Source organism: Petromyzon marinus, chromosome 22 (genome assembly GCF_048934315.1).
Source record: "Petromyzon marinus isolate PM22_M1 ecotype Great Lakes invasive population chromosome 22, UKy_Petmar_22M1.pri1.0, whole genome shotgun sequence".
In the NCBI taxonomy this organism is placed as follows: domain Eukaryota; kingdom Metazoa; phylum Chordata; class Hyperoartia; order Petromyzontiformes; family Petromyzontidae; genus Petromyzon; species Petromyzon marinus.
The window spans coordinates 14,495,526-14,513,990 of record NC_133688.1 but is presented as its reverse complement, the minus strand read 5'-3'; the positions used below and the strand labels follow the sequence as shown (position 1 = coordinate 14,513,990).

Here is an 18,465-nt window from a genome sequence, read left to right as displayed (position 1 = left end):
TTGGGGAAAGGAGGTTTGTGCAAATGATAGTCTAAGTAACTGCGTAATTATCTGCCAAAAATAATTCGCACGCGCTCCAGGCCTAATTCCACGTGAAATTAGGTGATTTTATTTATATATCTTTCATGAAGAGTTGTAGCTCCCGAAGATATATACAGGATACATTCTTCCTGAGGAGTCGTCGTTTTTGTATTTTTTTTGCTCGGAAAGTTGACAAGAAGATTTAATTTCAATCCCAATTTGAAGCATTTATAAAGTTTAGAAGCAAGCATTATAAGTAAATGCATATTTTTTTAAAAATATATTTGTATTGCAAGTTCAAATAAGGGTTTGCGAATTGAATGCAGTAAACCAATATATCCCTGTATAAAGTAAAACAAATCACATGTTTTTATCATTTATTAGGTAAACATGTAATTAACTTTCTTTAAGTACCACCACCTTCTTGAGTCTTATTGATAACGTCCAAAATTAGATATATATTTTTTTTTTGTATAGCTATAATTGCATTTTTGAAATTGCACAACGTGTAAAGTTGGATGAAGCTTCTCTAAATTGGATTACGGGCTCCGTGTTGCTTTGTGCCCTCTTTATTTATTTATTGCATAACGATCAAAGGGTTAAGATCTCGTGCGGAGGACGTCGGGAAACTGCACCAGCCTGCAGCTCCAATTTTTTTTTGTTTTGCGAGAGGGTTGTAACTTTCCTAATTAACTGCTTGCGCTGCAAAAAAAAAGTATCGTTAATAATTCAAATAACTGTAAATTAGAAGAAAAGTTGGTGATAAATATGTAATGCCTAGCGTTAATTACCCGTTCACTTAGCCAAGGATGGAGTTAATTAGACGGAGGCTTAATTAGCGCTGGATTGAGACATCAGGCGCGTGGGACGTTGGCGCTCATTATCCAGCCCTCCTGGCTCCGGACGAAACACAGCCTCCAAACGCCCCGTTGTGGATAATTATCGAGTCCCGAGGGGGGTGGAAGTGCCAACCAGCCCCGACCGCATGACGGCATAGGACAGACGGACGCAGGAACAGGCAGCTTGCTCCGGGAGATCTTCTCGCTTCAGGCAGTGAATATGAGCAGCCCTGCTGTGGGTGGTAGTTTGGCACAAGATAGCGCACCAGACCCAGTAAGTTCTCTTTTGCACCTTTTAGAACGGCTGCAACGAGGGCTCACACACAGCCAGTGATTGATTCCTCCTTTCTAAAGGATAGGTGTTTGCGCCAGTCAATTGCTGCGCGAGCCCTGTGTTGCACTTTTTTTTTTTTTGCGAAGCTACTGAACGTCCCAGCGAAGGAAATACTTCAAACTGGCAGCTGGATATCACTTGAAACGGTGTCCCCCTCAAATGAGCCGCGGATTGTGTTGCTAGATCGTAGGGCATTGCGGCTGCAGATAGGTTCGTGCAGTCTTCGCCGAACAATGTGCCATTGCGCCGGTTTTTTTTTCATATCAGGCTCACCTTCAGGCATGATGCTCTCCAGTTTTTTGTTAGGCAAATAAACTCCTTGAGTACTTGCTCAGTAACAAAATAAAATGGAACTCTTTGGGTCAAAAATGTCATGCTTTTTTTGTTTAATTGCTGTTGTCAAAGGTTGCATATTCGCCAACAAAAAAAAACTCAATACTTCCCAACTCCCTCCACATTTAAAAAAATGAAAAAAAACTCGTTGGTCTTGATACGTCATCCTGCTTTCCACGGAGTTTCACAGCAATGCATTGCATCCTAAATATGCTTTTAATATTTGTCAGGACTATAAAGTAATTAAATGTTATATTCTTAGTTTTTTCGGTAAAGTCACGTTGAAGAGAAACAACAAAATAACAAAATATATATAAAACAATAAAAAATTCTCACGACGTTTCGACCATAACTCAAACGGTCATCATCAGGTGTGTCGGTTTGCATAAATTTATTTTGAAAACGGCATATTTATTTATTTATATAAAAATAACGTTTGCGTCACGCGCAACGATTGGCTGTTTGCCAGGACTAGTCCATCTATTTTTTGAAAAGAGGAGGGGGGAGACGAAATTTGTTTTTATGTATGCTGTCTGAAAGGCACTGTAAGCGTGAACAATCAATCAAGAACTGAAATGATTTATCAAATCTTTCCAATGATTGCTAAGATAGAATCCATCTTCTCGGTTGAAATTGTCTCTGTGTTTGTATATGTGGATAGCCTCATGAACGAATCTCTCATGGAAGCCAGATGGCTTACAAAGAACCTCCATCTTGGAAAAGTCAATGGCATGTGAGCCTACTGAATTAGAACAATGATCTGCTACGGCCGAGGTGTTGGTCCTACCGTGTTCAACGTCTGCTTTATGTTCACGAATGCGGTCCGAGATATGGCGTTTGGTTTCTCCAATGTAACTACTACCACAGAGGCAACTTAGTTTGTAGACACCAGGGTATTGTATGTCCGGAATCACATCTTTTACAGACGGAACCAGATCACGGATTTTATGTAATGTGTTGAAACGGACCTGGATCTTGTGTTTATTCAAGATTTTGGAGATCTTTTTTTGTGATCTTTTTTTGTGATCACAAAAAAGATCTCCAAAATCTTGAATAAACACAAGATCCAGGTCCGTTTCAACACATTACATAAAATCCGTGATCTGGTTCCGTCTGTAAAAGATGTGATTCCGGACATACAATACCCTGGTGTCTACAAACTAAGTTGCCTCTGTGGTAGTAGTTACATTGGAGAAACCAAACGCCATATCTCGGACCGCATTCGTGAACATAAAGCAGACGTTAAACACGGTAGGACCAACACCTCGGCCGTAGCAGATCATTGTTCTAATTCAGTAGGCTCACATGCCATTGACTTTTCCAAGACGGAGGTTCTTTGTAAGCCATCTGGCTTCCATGAGAGATTCGTTCATGAGGCTATCCACATATACAAACACAGAGACAATTTCAACCGAGAAGATGGATTCTATCTTAGCAATCATTGGAAAGATTTGATAAATCATTTCAGTTCTTGATTGATTGTTCACGCTTACAGTGCCTTTCAGACAGCATACATAAAAACAAATTTCGTCTCCCCCCTCCTCTTTTCAAAAAATAGATGGACTAGTCCTGGCAAACAGCCAATCGTTGCGCGTGACGCAAACGTTATTTTTATATAAATAAATAAATATGCCGTTTTCAAAATAAATTTATGCAAACCGACACACCTGATGATGACCGTTTGAGTTATGGTCGAAACGTCGTGAGAATTTTTTATTGTTTTATATATATTTTGTTATTTTGTTGTTTCTCTTCAACGTGACTTTACCGAAAAAACTAAGAATATGAATTACTGCAGTCACGAAAGCTTTAAATCAAAATTTAATTAAATGTTCTTTCATAAGGGTGTAATAATTTGGCTTGTAAATTGTATATATAGCGTATCACAGGCATGAATCTCAAATCGGATGTGGCAAAAATTACTTTGCAGTTCATTATCAACTAACATGTATTCAGAAAACAATGACGTTAACACTTTATTTTTATTTAATCAAGAAGACCCAGACTTAACCTATCAACATTTCTTTCTCTCTACATGGCTTGTGGTGGCGTCTATTGCCAAAGCATTGTGTTTCGTTAGCTAACTTATCCGGATAATAAGAACGTATCTTTACCCAGGAAAGCCAAACTGGGTCTGAATATCGATTTAAAGCCTTCGTGACTGCAAGGATTCATCTTCTTTGGTTCTTTCGGTAAAGTCACGTAGAATGAGAATAAAATAATAAATTGATAAAATAAAATAACACAATAAAATTCTCACGACGTTTCGGCCACAACACAAGCGGCCTTCATCAGGTGAAGGGACGAGACTGTCTGGAGGACCGAAAGAACCAAAGAAGATGGGTCTGAATAATATTTTTTTTGCAGCAGGGGACCCTGCATTGGAATGTTTGGCCGACACTAATTACATATTGTATGTCTCTAGCTATGGGAGGACATTCAAACTGAGCTCTGAAAAGTTGCCCGAATCAGGAATCGCATCCGGGTCCTGCTTGCTGTGAGGCACAAGTGTCACCCACCTCCCCGTGTCTCCCGCAGTGTTGTTATTTATTGCTTTAAAAGTTAGAGCGCTCTCGATAACTGTCTCACCTGTATGCTTGAATAAACAGTACCAACAAAGGCCGTGCATTGCACACGTGTACACTCAGAACACGCAAAAAGCGAAGCGTATGTGCGTGTGTGTGTGCATCGTTAGATGTGGCACCGTATTTTCTTCTTCTTTTTGGTGTGATTGGAAACTCCGGCTTGGCTCACTGCAGTCCTTGGCTGCCCAGTTTGAATTACAGAGACAAAATAATTGCCGCCTGTTTTAAGGCTTGGTCCACAGTATGATGTGAAATCAGCTGTAACCACCATTGGTTTAAAAAATATTACTCAAAGCACATACCTCCGCCAAAGTAAATCGCTAAATTTAGTTTGGTGTGTGTGTGTGTTTTTTTCGGGCACAATGAGCCTCTATCCAATCTGTGCATCTGGCACTTTCAAAAATGGCAATTATAAATTACAGTGTTTGAAAAGCTACACAATGCCAAAAAAAAAACCTCGACTTCTTTCACATTGAAGAAATCGGGTTTTAGCCAATGTGCAATGTGTCAAGTGTGCCGAGGAATGAGCAACAAGCTTTCATGTTAAAACACCTTTTTCCTGAGTGTACGTGCTTGGCGCTACTGATTGAAGTCGGGTTTAGGATTTCATTCCCACCTGTTACAAACAGGGAGATTAATGCTGCGAAGTAAAAAAAAAACCCTACCAAGACGCAAAGGATTAAACAAAATGAAAGTATACCTGATAATACTATTTCGGGGAAATATTTGTATGAAATTTTTCATATCTAAATTATCCTTTGAACCTATGGAATATTTGTTATGTATTTTGTGTACAGAAGGCTTGAACATACTGCAAGCACTTTTAACTATCAGATCATCTATGATGCTACCTCTTGATAGGAAATAAAAGCAAAATCTCAGCTCTGGGGAAATTGAAAAATCTAGCAGCCACCTCATTTATTATGAGTGGTCATTTGTAACGCGTCTTCATTAAAAGGAAAGCCTGCCAACATGAAGAGTGGTTTTGTGGGTTGAAAAAAATAATGAGTGTGTTATGCTATCTGTAAGAAAAAAGCAACCTTTAACCAAAAATATGATTTGTTATATCACAATCCTTATATAATAGATTATAAATGTACGAACGTATTTTCACACAAAAGGCAAAAAAGCATAAACATGTTTATGCCAGCTATGCTTACTTAAAAAAAATGTGCAAAGAGAAGCCACTAATGTATTTTTTTTCTGAAAAGACGCTGCAAATATCAGTAAAAAACAACATAACGCGTCTTTTAAAAGTTCAGTAGTGTTGGATAAAAAAAATGTTTATGATTATACTTACTGCATGATCGAATTGGTATCCTAATTGGAAAAAAATTTCATTGTAAATGTAGTTTTCATGTTAAACATTTTATTTATATCCCAGTTTTGTATTCATCATATAAGTTCTGGCGAGCAAATAAAATAGAGATCTGTTTATGGAGCTTTTATTTAATCACAGTAGGATTTTTATTCTCACGAAGACTAGTCGCTTTTTTATAATAGTTACTAAAAAAAATTGTTCGCTGTAGCAATGTAATGTTGGGTGTATTGTAATCCCTCAATTTATACATTACTCAGCCACACAGCACAGAGCAGCTGAGAGAGTTGCACGCTTCAAAGTACGTTGAGAGACACAACATAAACATCATATTGGAGGTTAGGAAAGTACATGTGTTTGGGCAGAACATGTCACTATAGAGAGATGATGGCCCGTGCTCAAGACTAGCGACAGAGTGAACATGCCTGGGTCCATTGCGGATATGGAGCAATGAGATTAGCTTGTGTGCAGGAGCCAGATGGATTGTTGCATTGCATAACCGTGATTGATAGTGACAGCTGAGGGTGGCTTTCATTCACCAGTGGATAGATCATTGCTAATGATGATCATGATCAGAAGGTTGCGAGATCAAATCCCAGTCAGGTTTTGATATAGCCCATTATTCCCTGGAGTACATACAACCACCCTAAGAATGTGGAATGTTCACCAATAGCTCGACACTGAGTGCTCATCAGGAGATGAGCACTCTTCTGTGCTCGCGTGAACAGGAACATAATTTCACTCTGTAATTTAGCTGGCATTGGTGGCGAACCCCTGTAGCCCAGCACTACAGATGCGAGAGTTGGTTGATCACACAAGTGCTGGGAAAACGTCCTACCTCGTGGGAGTTGAGGTGCCAATCCCTGGCTTGCCAGAAGAAGGAGGTGCAGCAAAGTATGGACGAATCTCCATCTGTTCCATCTGGACAGGGATAGAATGTTCCCCCCGCCTCCCCTTGATGCGTGGATTTTTTTTCCAGGTGCTCCGGTTTCCGCCCGCATATATAAACACTCATCCATTGGCTAAAAAAAAAATGTTAAAATAAAAACCCAATGCAGCACCCACTTGGAAAAGAGTCTTTAGACAAGTAAGGCTATCCTGGATAAATAAGTGCTTTTATTGTTGTTCTGTGCCTTTGTGTACAGTATTAACTCTGCAATATTACCTGATCTTAGTAAAACTACGCTGTGTATAGGGAAATGTAACTTCTGCATTGAATGTGGTTTTCGAAGTCCCTGCACAATCCACCCTCAAAACAGTTGACCTCTCTCGAAGATATGTTTGAGGTTATTTTTGTCATGTTAACAGGCTGTGAGAAACGGATCTCAATTTCGTATGAAAGATCTCCTTATTTTGTCAAGTTATTGCCTATGAAATAAACACAGAAAACCGACAATCTTATGGAAATGCCAGTTGCAGGTCTTATGTTTGAGAAGTGAAATTGGCTATATCGCTGCTTTTGTGATGAAACGCAAAAATATGTTGGAGGGGGTGGCTAATACTGTGGTTTTTCTGAACAATTTTAAATTACACCAATGGTTGTAATTTATATAATAACTTAACTTTGAATGCTCTACAATAGCAATATCCACTGCCAAAAATAATTTCCTTGGGCAAAACTAAATTAGATTCAGAGTTTTTTTTTCCCCCCTTCTTCCAGTTTCCTGAAGTAATTCCCCTGTAAAATATAAAGAATTTCATTGGGTAATTGGCAAACACCCTAAAATGAACTGAGCCAAAATGTGTTAACACTTATTGTTTCATAATAACTGCGCGCATTTGTGGTTTGTTAGGGTTAGTGTTGGTAATGTTGAGTAATGCTCAACTATATTTACGGGGAAAGTGCTTCCCTTTGGGCATTCTGCTTCGCTACCGTGCGTTGAATGTGTTGCAGTGGAGAAATTTAAACAACGACTGCACGCAGCAACCAAGTGTGTCTCTCTGGCTTCGGGGGCTGCGCGTTGAGTTAATGCTCACATGCGGGCATTGTCAGCAGGAGTCGGATGGGAGAATGCCCGCAGTCGTGCGTGGGGGAAAGCTTGCGAGAAGAGACGCTCAGCGTGCAGCTCAACCCAGAAAACCACACTCGGGTGAGTAGAAGTGGCGGCGGGGAAACTTACGCCTTGAAATTGACTTCGATCAAGTTTGTTTAGAGCAGAGGCTACCGTCCTTTTTGCTTTTCGTATACCTCGAGCAGACGTATCAGCTGTCCACTTACCCCTACCAGCATACAGTTTGTATATCTGCTGTAACGATTTTTTTATATATATAAAAAATATACATTTTAATTCTATTAATGCGTAATGAACACCGAAGACATTCGATTAACACTGAATAACTAAATGACTAGAACTAGACATGCGCAATTTTATATTTACACTTGAAAAAACAATTAAAAGTTATTTACTTTGTGCAAAATAAAAGTAAGTCGCATTTGGTAAACGAGAGAACACACTGGGCAGAGCAAGTGTATGAACAAATTGTTCCAAGTGCACGGATTTACCGGATAAGTATACAGCTTCAGAATTACTAGGGCGCATACGCACTGCCGAGTAACCTCACATGACCACATTCGTTCCGTGACTTGCCTCGCGTGTTCCCCCCAGCCGATGTTGCGTTTACCACCCATGGTTATGCGTACCACAGGTTGGGAACCACTGCTTTAGATTATCAGTCATGCTAAGGTGACCTCTCTGTTGGTTAAAGCTAAAGACAGTTTCTTGAAATAGCTGCCCTCTAATAACATGCAACTAATAATAATAATACCACCACCTCCGCCGCCCCCAAATTAAACCCAAAATCTGTTTTTGTTTTGAGGTGTTATTGGATTGCAGTTTAGGAAAGAAGGAAAATTGGAAGAACACAGCTCCATATAAAAACCGTACCCTACAGGCCTAGACTCTATCCAAGCACCAGCGAGACTTCCAGTATGGTTTGTGATAATGCATTGAAGGTAAAGTGAGAAGTACACCATACACCAAGCAAAGTGGAAATGAAGATTCCTCATTCGTATTCTTTGGTTCTTTCGGTAAAGTAATGGCCACCACCTCCGCGTGGTGGCCATTATCTCAGGTGGGTGTCCTCCTTTGGCTAAACTTGTTTCTTTGTAACGTCACTAAAAATCTAATTATTTGTACATCATACCCGTAAACGTTGAATAGTTTCAAATCAGTGATGGCAGTCTATCATGTAGACTGTCGACTGCCAGTACGCTCACCGAGGTTAAGAACCAGGCTACAGTCTACATTATAGACTACCAGTACACTCACCACTCTTAATAACCAGGCTACAGTCTACATTATAGATTGCCAGTACACTCACTCTGATTAAGAACCAGGCTACAGTCTACATTATAGATTGCCAGTACACTCACTCTGATTAAGAACCAGGCTACAGTCTACATTATAGATTGCCAGTACACTCACCAAACTTAATAACCAGGCTACAGTCTACATTATAGATTGCCAGTACACTCACTCTGATTAAGAACCAGGCTACAGTCTACATTATAGATTGCCAGTACACTCACTCTGATTAAGAACCAGGCTACAGTCTACATTATAGATTGCCAGTACACTCACCAAACTTAATAACCAGGCTACAGTCTACATTATAGATTGCCAGTACACTCACTCTGATTAAGAACCAGGCTACAGTCTACATTATAGATTGCCAGTACACTCACTCTGATTAAGAACCAGGCTACAGTCTACATTATAGATTTCCAGTACACTCACTCTGATTAAGAACGAGGCTACAGTCTACATTTGTGTTTTTTTATTTTTGTACTTTTTTTATTCACTTCATTTTCATTACTTTTCTATCTACGTCACTTTTCCAAAAGAGCCAAAGAATATGAATTCCTGCAGTCACGAAAGTTAAGTCAAAATTCCTCATTCCGAAAATAATTCTAAAACACCATGTAGATGGTGATTTCCTTCAGGGTAAACAACAACAGTGCGTCATCAGGGGCCGTGGCAACTCACAGTGCCGTACAGGAAAAAAAAGTGTTCCAGTGTCGTGTTTGCGAGCAGAAGGCCACACATTCATAATTTAACTTCACCATTTTCAGGCATTGTGGGTTAAATGGTTCTCTGCAGTCTGCAAGCATCCCCTGATATTTTAGTTAATAAACATCACTAGTACACTGGCGGCACTTATGATAAAGTGTGTAGGACTTGAGAGTTTAGACATTAGTGTCATATAATGATGTTAGATTACTCTTCCGAGGGTTAGAATGACCTTGGAGTGAAGACCTCATCATTTAATCTTTTGGAGCTGTGGATACTGGGAGGATTCCTTACTGTAACCCAAGCTTAATATAAGTTTCATAAATAATGACATTATGTGTGTGTGTGCCTTATATTTCTCCCTGGTAATTTGGCCCAATTTTATCCCAGGACTGAAAATTAGTCAACAGTTCGGTGAGTAGACTTTCATCAGTACTTAATTAAATATGGTAGTTTGCTCCGCCTGAAACCGCAAAGTGCTTGTAAACATTGAATAAATTCTTACTAAATTTTACCTGCACCATATGTTTTGCTCCATAGGATTCAGAATAATGAGACCTTGGAAAATATCTGCACAGTTTTGTGTAACTTAATGATCTCCCACTGCTGTAGTACAATTAGGAGCGAACTCTTATGGAGCACTGCCAATTACACTAAAGCATCACATTGTCACACGTAACAAAAATTGTTTTTTTCTTCTCCGCAATTGTTTGTTTGCCTAACCACAGAGGCATTTTTTTCATATTCGATGCTAACCATGAGCAGCCGTCTCTTGTTCGCCTTTGTTGCACAGGTGAGTGCGGCACAGAGATCACAAACTGTTTTTTCTTTCTTTCTTTCAAAATTTACGTTCACACATCGGGTGTGACCTTCAAAGGTGATGTGCATTAGATTGGAGCACTAAATCATTTAACCAAATGGTGTGTGGAATGTGAAAAACACATGCCAGGTGACTGGGCTGCACTCATTTCAACTTCTAAGAGCACACTGTGCAAACGATGTGCTTTCTACGTCCCGTCTGATTGTTTGTTTGTGTCAACGGCTGTCATAAGGTACAGGACCAGAGAGGCCTCATTTCAACAGGCAGTGGGACCTATGCTAGCTCCGTCCCGGCTTGGTTCCGACACTGGAGAGCCACATTCCCACGGCACCAGCCCGGCCAAACCCAAGTCCAAAATTGGGCCACCTGGGCTCACTTTAATGGCCCACGTGACTCGCTTAGAACCAGCCTTGCACACGCTCCTTGATATCCCTCGCTTAGTTCGTCTCTCCTGGCTGTGTTTGTGTTAATCACACACAGTGTGAAATTTCAAACATAATAGACTCGATTAAAATGTTCCAAACCAACAAATTGACTTACTATGTTACGTAGAAAAATTAACTTTTTTCAAATGCAATAATCCACAATATTTCCTGAACATTTGCTGATTTCATTGCTCCACCTCCGTGGTGTCCATCATCTGAGGTGCGTGTCCTCATTTGGCTAAACGTGTTTCTTTTTAACGTCACTAAAAATCAAATTACTTGTACATCATACCCGTAAAAGTTGACTAGTTTCAAATCAGTGATGTTGAAAAAGCAGCGTTCTTGTCCCCTCAGCCTTGACATTCTTAGAGGCCCTGGGAACGCCTCAGGTGGTTCCCCCCTTAACCACTTTGGACCATCTTATGCTGCAAATAGGTTACATGTAATATTAATCTTGATTTGAAGCTTTCGTGACTGCAGGAATGACTCTATGGTTTTTTCGGTAAAGTCACGTAAAAATAAATAATAAAATAAATATATATTCCCCTTTTTACGTGACCTTTTTTTAGGCACTTAATTGGCCTGTTCTGGATACAATTTGATCGCCTTTCATGTGAAACATTTCTTGTTTTGTTTTAGCCATTGTTATTGGATGCAGATTGCATGTGTAGAACACGTGCGATCATTTGTATGCAATATTGCTTTGCCTATATTTGCATTTGGCCTGATTGATAAATATAGGCAACAGGGTTAGGCACTTCATAAATGAAGGTACATTAACAGCTCTTACCTCTTAGTAGTGTATATGTCCTTCACTGCTTTGGCACAAAGCTGTCCCTAATACCACTAAAAAGAAAGGTTTAAAAAAAAAACTCCTAATGGCTCAAGCTTACCATCCTCTGTTCTCGGTGACTTATCTCAGTCGAATGAGAACTGTTTTTTTTTTCTGTTTAGTTGTCCTTCCCCCCGCACTTACGATTAGCACAGTTGGCTACGTACGGTGCGAAAGAAATTCAACATGCATGCATACATACATGCATGCAGAGACAGTGATGGCTCAGGCGCATGCAGCCTCTTCACTCGATCTGCGGTACTCATACGCACACCCAGGACACGACGCACGTGGGGACTGTCTCACCATGCCAATTGAGGTGTTGTGCAGTGGAAATGCTTTGAGGTGAAAGTATGAAACGAAAAGGAGAAAGTGGTGGGGAGAGATTGTAACACCTTAGAGCTGGACTCTGGTACTAAGCTGGGGTGTAGTTTAATACCGGAGTGTTAGATGGACATGGCTGATAAGCCACCTCGATAAGGTGTATTTGTTCAGATCTCTGACCCAGATGTCATCCTTGAAGCTGTAATGCTGCATTGATGAAGGCCCTTGGCGGAAGAGTAAACATGTCGCGCAAACTGTGCTATTCATTGGTCTATAATTTGACAAATAACACAAAGCATTTTTTTGCACATTTCTGAATTCCGGGCTTAAAAATGTGCGTTTCAGAGTAAGTGCCCTGACTTTCAAGGCCAAAGCACCCATAATGTCTCGCTTTTAAAGCCACACACTTGCACATTAGTGCAGTCAGACATAAAATTATCATCATTAAATACAATGAGCACTTTACAACCCAAACTAATCAATAATTAAAGATGCACTTGGATGTTTCAATGGAAATAACCTTGGCGATACACCGCGAGCTTTTCACACAGCAATTTCATAACCTGAGCAACTGCTTAAAAATATATATATAGCGTATTGTATATAAAAGGGCATTAAGTGGATTTTTGTAATAAGTAAATGTTATTAAGCAAATTGAATGACTACATTGTTTCGACATCTCCAGTTTCGATCAATTTACTCAAGAATGCTTATTAAAAAAAAATATATCCATTCGATTGTCTTTGACCCAGCATCTTATTTATTATCAGGGGTCACTGGTTTATACTTTACGATGCATTACCGATCCTAAAGCAGCGCAGACGGTTTCTTTTTGTTCGTGTAGCGGGTTGCGTGCCCAACTTGTGTGAGCGCCCCTTAAGGAAGCCCTACGCTCTTCCACCACTCGTTTGGGGGTTCTCTTACAATGAAGCAGTAGAGAGAATGATCACATTAAACTATATCGGTAGTTAAAAGATGGCAAAATGCAGTTTTTTTTTTTTGTCCTGGATTACAATTTCTCATTTCGCATCGATTTGTCAAACGTTCTTTCGAGTATTCTTGGTTCTTTCGGGAAAGTCACGTGAATAGAAAACAAAAACTCTAAAATTGAAAATACAAAAATATAAAATTAAATTAAGACAAAAGTTAATTCGAGTGTTTTGTTACAACGTTTTAAGAATGGTATTGCATCGGAAAAATTTACAATTTTTTTTTAATAGTGCGTTGTATATTCTTGCCAATGTTATATAAATAGCAAAGTTTTTGTTTGCCGGTAGGGAAAACTAAATAAAATGTCATTTGAAAATTGCAACAATTTAAAAGAAAATTGTATTAATGTACCTGCCATGACAATGTTCATCTTTGCTGTGGCCTTTTTTTTCTCAATGCCACTTTGACAGTTATTTTGACAAGTAATTTGAATTTGTACAAATATATATTTCAAGGTAATTTTCTGCAGCCTCCATGGGTAGTGGTTGACCTGACCTCACATAATCAGCTTCAGACTAGCATGGTAAGATATCACACAAAAAAACCGTTTTTGCATGCAAAGAGCAGTGTTTTTTTGTTTTATGTTGGCGCCATTTCACATTGCAGGCCAAGAATACTGAGCGGTGCCAAGGATGTCCAGGGCAATCTTTAAGGGCAAGTGCTTTTGATTTAGGGAAAAAAAGCCTCACAAGAGAGTCTATCGCCTTAGCAATGCTACCAGCTTGAAGGAGCACTTGAGACCTCAAACGGCAACGAATGTGTGGAAGCAAAAGTATACAGCCACCACTTGAGCACATCCCCCAAGCAGTACCAGGTATATATATTATTTTAAAATATTGCCTTTAGAATTAATAGACCAATAGGTGCAGTTATGAAGTCATTTGGCCATTTAAGTCATTTGGCCATTTAAGCTGTGATATTAAAGTGTGCGTTTTTTGTAATATATTTCATTTTGACGTGCTTTACTATTGTGGTCTTTTTGCTCTGGTGAATTATAATATGTCCTATGCAGTCGTCTCAATTGTAATAAAGGCTTGTAAATTGTCCAGAATTTTTTGAGTCTTTGTGATGTCAACAATGTTAATACACGCAGGTTTACACTGGTGCAGCCCTTTCTGGCAGAATATCAATCAATTCCAAAATATAAAAAAACATTCTGCCTCTTTAAATTATATAAGTAAACATAATAAATACATATATAATCCTAAATTTCTCTACATTTTGAACGACAAATTGCATAAGGGTCAAATTCAGTGTGTGTATATATTTAAAATAGTATTGGTATGTGTTTGTTTTCATTATTATAGCAGGGCCCAGTTTATCCAAAGGATAACCACTGTTGACATCGCACAGAACGTTGCAGGGGTCACTTGATGCTACTTACTTGATCAATCCCCTTTCAGTGATGATGAGCTTGCGTGATTTTTCCACCAACTGATGCAATATCAAAAGTGGCGTAAACTCGGCCCTTCATTCCGTAGTTATGAAAACATTACTGATAAATTCACCAACACCGTGGAGATGGATAAGTGTAGAGATGCCTGCAGAGTTTCCAGGTGCGGGTAATGGACCCCTCTTTTTCCCACATCACCACCCCCATGTGTGCTCTTCACTGTTTTTCAAGGTTACTCTTGCATAGAGCCTTTTGTTCTTCTGAGCTGCTATATATGAAAGGCACAAGAAGAAGAAAAAAAAGCATTAAGATGATTTCCGTTATCATCTCTATGAGAACTCAGAGATGGATTCGGTAAATGAAAGATATATGGAGAGCCTTAATAAAAAAAAGCGAAAATGTCAGGGCTAAAAGCATAAAGCCCATATACTGGTAATGACTTTCTATTTGTTCAGCTGCACACTGATTGCCGTAACCCATTTAAAACTCCTCTATTGATCACATTTTTTTCTCCCAAAGAGCAGGCAATTTACTCCATACTTAGGAAGGGCAGAGAAAGCCTTTCTGAAGCATATTTGTGTTTCAAACTGTAATTTACTGTCATTCTGTTACAGCAATTACGGCACTGCACTTAATGGAAGCTGGCTGTGCTGATTGAACAGCCAGAGAGAGCTTAACCCTTTCGTTTTCGTTCGAGCTGGAACGTTCATGGGCTTGTGAAAGGCCCTCCGCGGACCTCCCCCCGTGCACTTCACAATTTTTTTATTTGCCCCATCACGCGGCGAGTTCGCTGACCGAGAGCCATCGCGTGCGGCTCCTGGCGGCTCCTCCCGGCTCCTCTCCTCGGCTCCTCGCCGAGCTTCCACCGAGGGCTCGCTTCTCCATCCCCCCCCTCCACACCACCCCCTCGGGCTCAGCGCGGCTGTTTGTGAGGCACCGCGGATGAAGCGCAGCGTGGCACAGCGGGCCCGTCGCCCGCCGGGGCAACTGGAGGGGACATTGCCTACTTTGCCCCGCCGACAGTGGTGGGGGCACAGGGAGTTCGTGGCACCACTTCTAAGAGCGGAGGCAAATTGTCCTTCATTTACTTGGCCAAATTGACTGGCCCACTATAATTAATACGCCACTTAAAGTGCTGCTGCTAAATTTTGCGCTTTACAGCTACCGCTGAGCTCTCCTGTGCCCTGTTGGATGCTCTTAAAGGTACAATAAAATACATGAATTAATTAATGACCTAATAAATAAATAAACGGGGAAAAGGTACCGTTGAAGTAATGGGAAATAATAATTTCATAAATAAATGTGCGTAAATGCATGTCACTACGGCATGTATACATGAAGGAAGGAATAAAGGCAAATATTTAAAAGTAAATAAATTTAGCCACAAAATACAATGACAGCTTATGTCAACACATGCACAGATGGACTACAAATGTGCTATTAAACGTGAAAAACTAAAATGTGGAAATAGATCATTAGAAAAGTAATAAATAAATGTTCCCACATTGACTAATTGCATGGTTATGAATGACTGGGCGTGGTGTTGGTCAGTGGCGCCCACGTCTGATTAACACACTTATTTGGCAAGTGCCATCAAAAAGCACTTCCCAAAATAGCATAACAGTTGGGGTGGAAGCATTTTAAACAATAAAGGCATCACACGAGGAGTCAAATCCCGTCGGCATTGGGGGCCCTCTCACATCATTATCCAGAAGCACAGCAATGTTGAAACCAGTGGTCCGAACAGTTATCATTTTGTCGAAAGTTCTACGTTTCAAATGAATCACCTGCGAATGTGTTGTTGAATTCCAACGTCTCCGAGAGGTATTATTCAAATTAATGAGCTACCGCAAAAAAAAAGAAGAACCAGGGCATTTATGCACCGGAGTGTGGAGGCGATTAAAGTCAACCGGAGGCACAATGCATCAGATGACGAGCTCGATGGAAGATCGGAGCAGACAGCACTTAGTGTAATCGTTCAGAAAGAGAGGGTTCACCCTGCATTCACACACACACACACATCAGTTTTAATTACAGATGGTTTCTGAGACTGCTCTGGAAACAGTTGTGGCACATTCGTATGGGAATTTTTTTTAAATGGTTTAGATAAGCCTGTTCGTGGAAAGGCAGGGGGGGGGGGGGTTCTTCTTCAATATATATAAAAGACCAATTGTAATAGACTGCGGAAATCCCACTTGCATACACATACCAATGTAAGTGGTGTAACCGGAATACAATATAATCATTATGAATCTTGATTTGAAGCTTTCGTGACTGCAGGAATTCACACTCTTTGGTTCTTTCGGTAAAGTCACGTAAGTAGAAAATAAAATGAATCACGACGTTTCGGGCGCAACACACAAGCGTCCGTCATCAGGTGGGAAAGCAATGGTCTGCTGCTGATGTCGGACGCTTGTGTTGAGCCAAAAACGTCGTGCTTTATTTTATACCTACGTGACTTTACTAAACACTGAGGTACCCCCCCCCCTGGTGAGACACTGTTTAACCAATACATACTTCACTTGGGATGGAACTTTCTACAAACAAACTGAGGGCACCCCAATGGGCTCCCCCCTATCTCCGGTTGTAGCCAACATTTTCATGGAGAAATTTGAGACTGACGCCATCCAGACTGCCACTCTGCGCCCAACCTTATGGAAGAGGTACGTGGATGACACTTTTGTCATCTGGCCACATGGCCGGCCTGCTCTAGACCAATTCTTCGACCACATCAATTCCATACACCCAGCCATCAGATTTACCATGGAAGTCAAAAAAGATGGCAAGCTACCTTTTTTGGATGTCCTAATAAAAAGAGACCTGATGGTTCAATGAGCCACTATGTCTACAGGAAAGCTACCCATACGGATGCTTATCTGAAACCGGATTCCCACCACCATCCATCACAGAAGAATTCTCTCATCAAGACTCTGTACCATAGAGCCCAATGCATATCCGACCAGGAACACATAGGCAGTGAACTCAAGCACGTACACCAAGCTCTTAAGGCTAATGGTTACTCCGACTATACAATCCGCAAAGCTATCACTCAAACCATGAAGAAGGACCCTCTTGAGGAGCCTTTCAAAACCATCACTTTACCCTACATTGCGGGGATCACATTAAATATCTCCAAAATCTTGAATAAACACAAGATCCAGGTCCGTTTCAACACATTACATAAAATCCGTGATCTGGTTCCGTCTGTAAAAGATGTGATTCCGGACATACAGTACCCTGGTGTCTACAAACTAAACTGCCTCTGTGCTGTGGTAGTAGTTACATTGGAGAAACCAAACGCCATGTCTCGGACTGCATTCGTGAACACAAAGCAGACCTTAAACACGGTAGGACCAACACCTCGGCCGTGGCAGATCATTGTTATAATTCAGTAGGCTCACATGACATTGACTTTTCCAAGACAGAGGTTCTTTGTAAGCCATCTGGCTACCATGAGAGATTCGTTCATGAGGCTATCCACATATACAAGCACAGAGACAATTTCAACCGAGAAGATGGATTCTGGCTTAGCAATCATTGGAAGGATTTGATAAACCATTTCAGGTCTTAATTGATTGTTCACGCTTACGGTGGCTTTCAGACAGCATACATTAATTTTTCGTCTCCCCCCTCCTCTTTTCAGAACATAGATGGACTAGTCCTTCTTAATAAACTGCCAAATCGCTGCGCGTGGCGCTGGCGTTTTTTAAATAAATAAATGCACCGTTAAAATAAATAAATTAATGCGATCCGACACGCCTGATGACGACCGTTTGTGTTATGGTCGAAACGTCGTGAGAATTTGTATTGTTTTATATATATTTTATTATTGTATTGTTTCCCTTTAACGTGACTTTACCGGAAGAGCTAAGAATATGAGTATATACTCATTATGCTTGAACACATGAGACTCAAGTTACTGATCATTAATAGTAATCTTGACTTTAAGCTTTCGTGACTGCAGGAATTCATATTCTCTGGGTCTTTCGGTAAAGCCACGTAGATAGAAAAATAATTTTAAAAAATATCACGACGTTTCGATCGCAACACAAGAAATCGCCATCAGGTGAAAACAAATATATATTGTCATCAGGTGAAAAAATAAAATATGAATTTATTTTTCACCTGTTGACGATTGCTCGTGTTGCGATCATAACGTCGTGATATTTTTATTATTATTTTTCTATCTACGTGGCTTTACCGAAAGACCCAAAGAATATAAACGGCGATGTTCTTGCGAA

The 18,465-nt window shown here is 40.2% G+C and overlaps 1 long non-coding RNA gene across 2 annotated transcripts in view; it reads left to right on the top strand.

The window, feature by feature from the left end:
* Positions 1-6,940: 6,940 nt before the first annotated feature.
* LOC116944963 (uncharacterized) overlaps positions 6,941-18,465 on the top strand; it is an 88,590-nt gene continuing 77,065 nt past the window's right edge. For both annotated transcript variants that reach the window (XR_012942577.1, XR_004403180.2), the window contains exon 1: positions 6,941-7,520. This is a non-coding gene — a long non-coding RNA (uncharacterized LOC116944963). The remainder of the gene's footprint in view (positions 7,521-18,465) is intronic.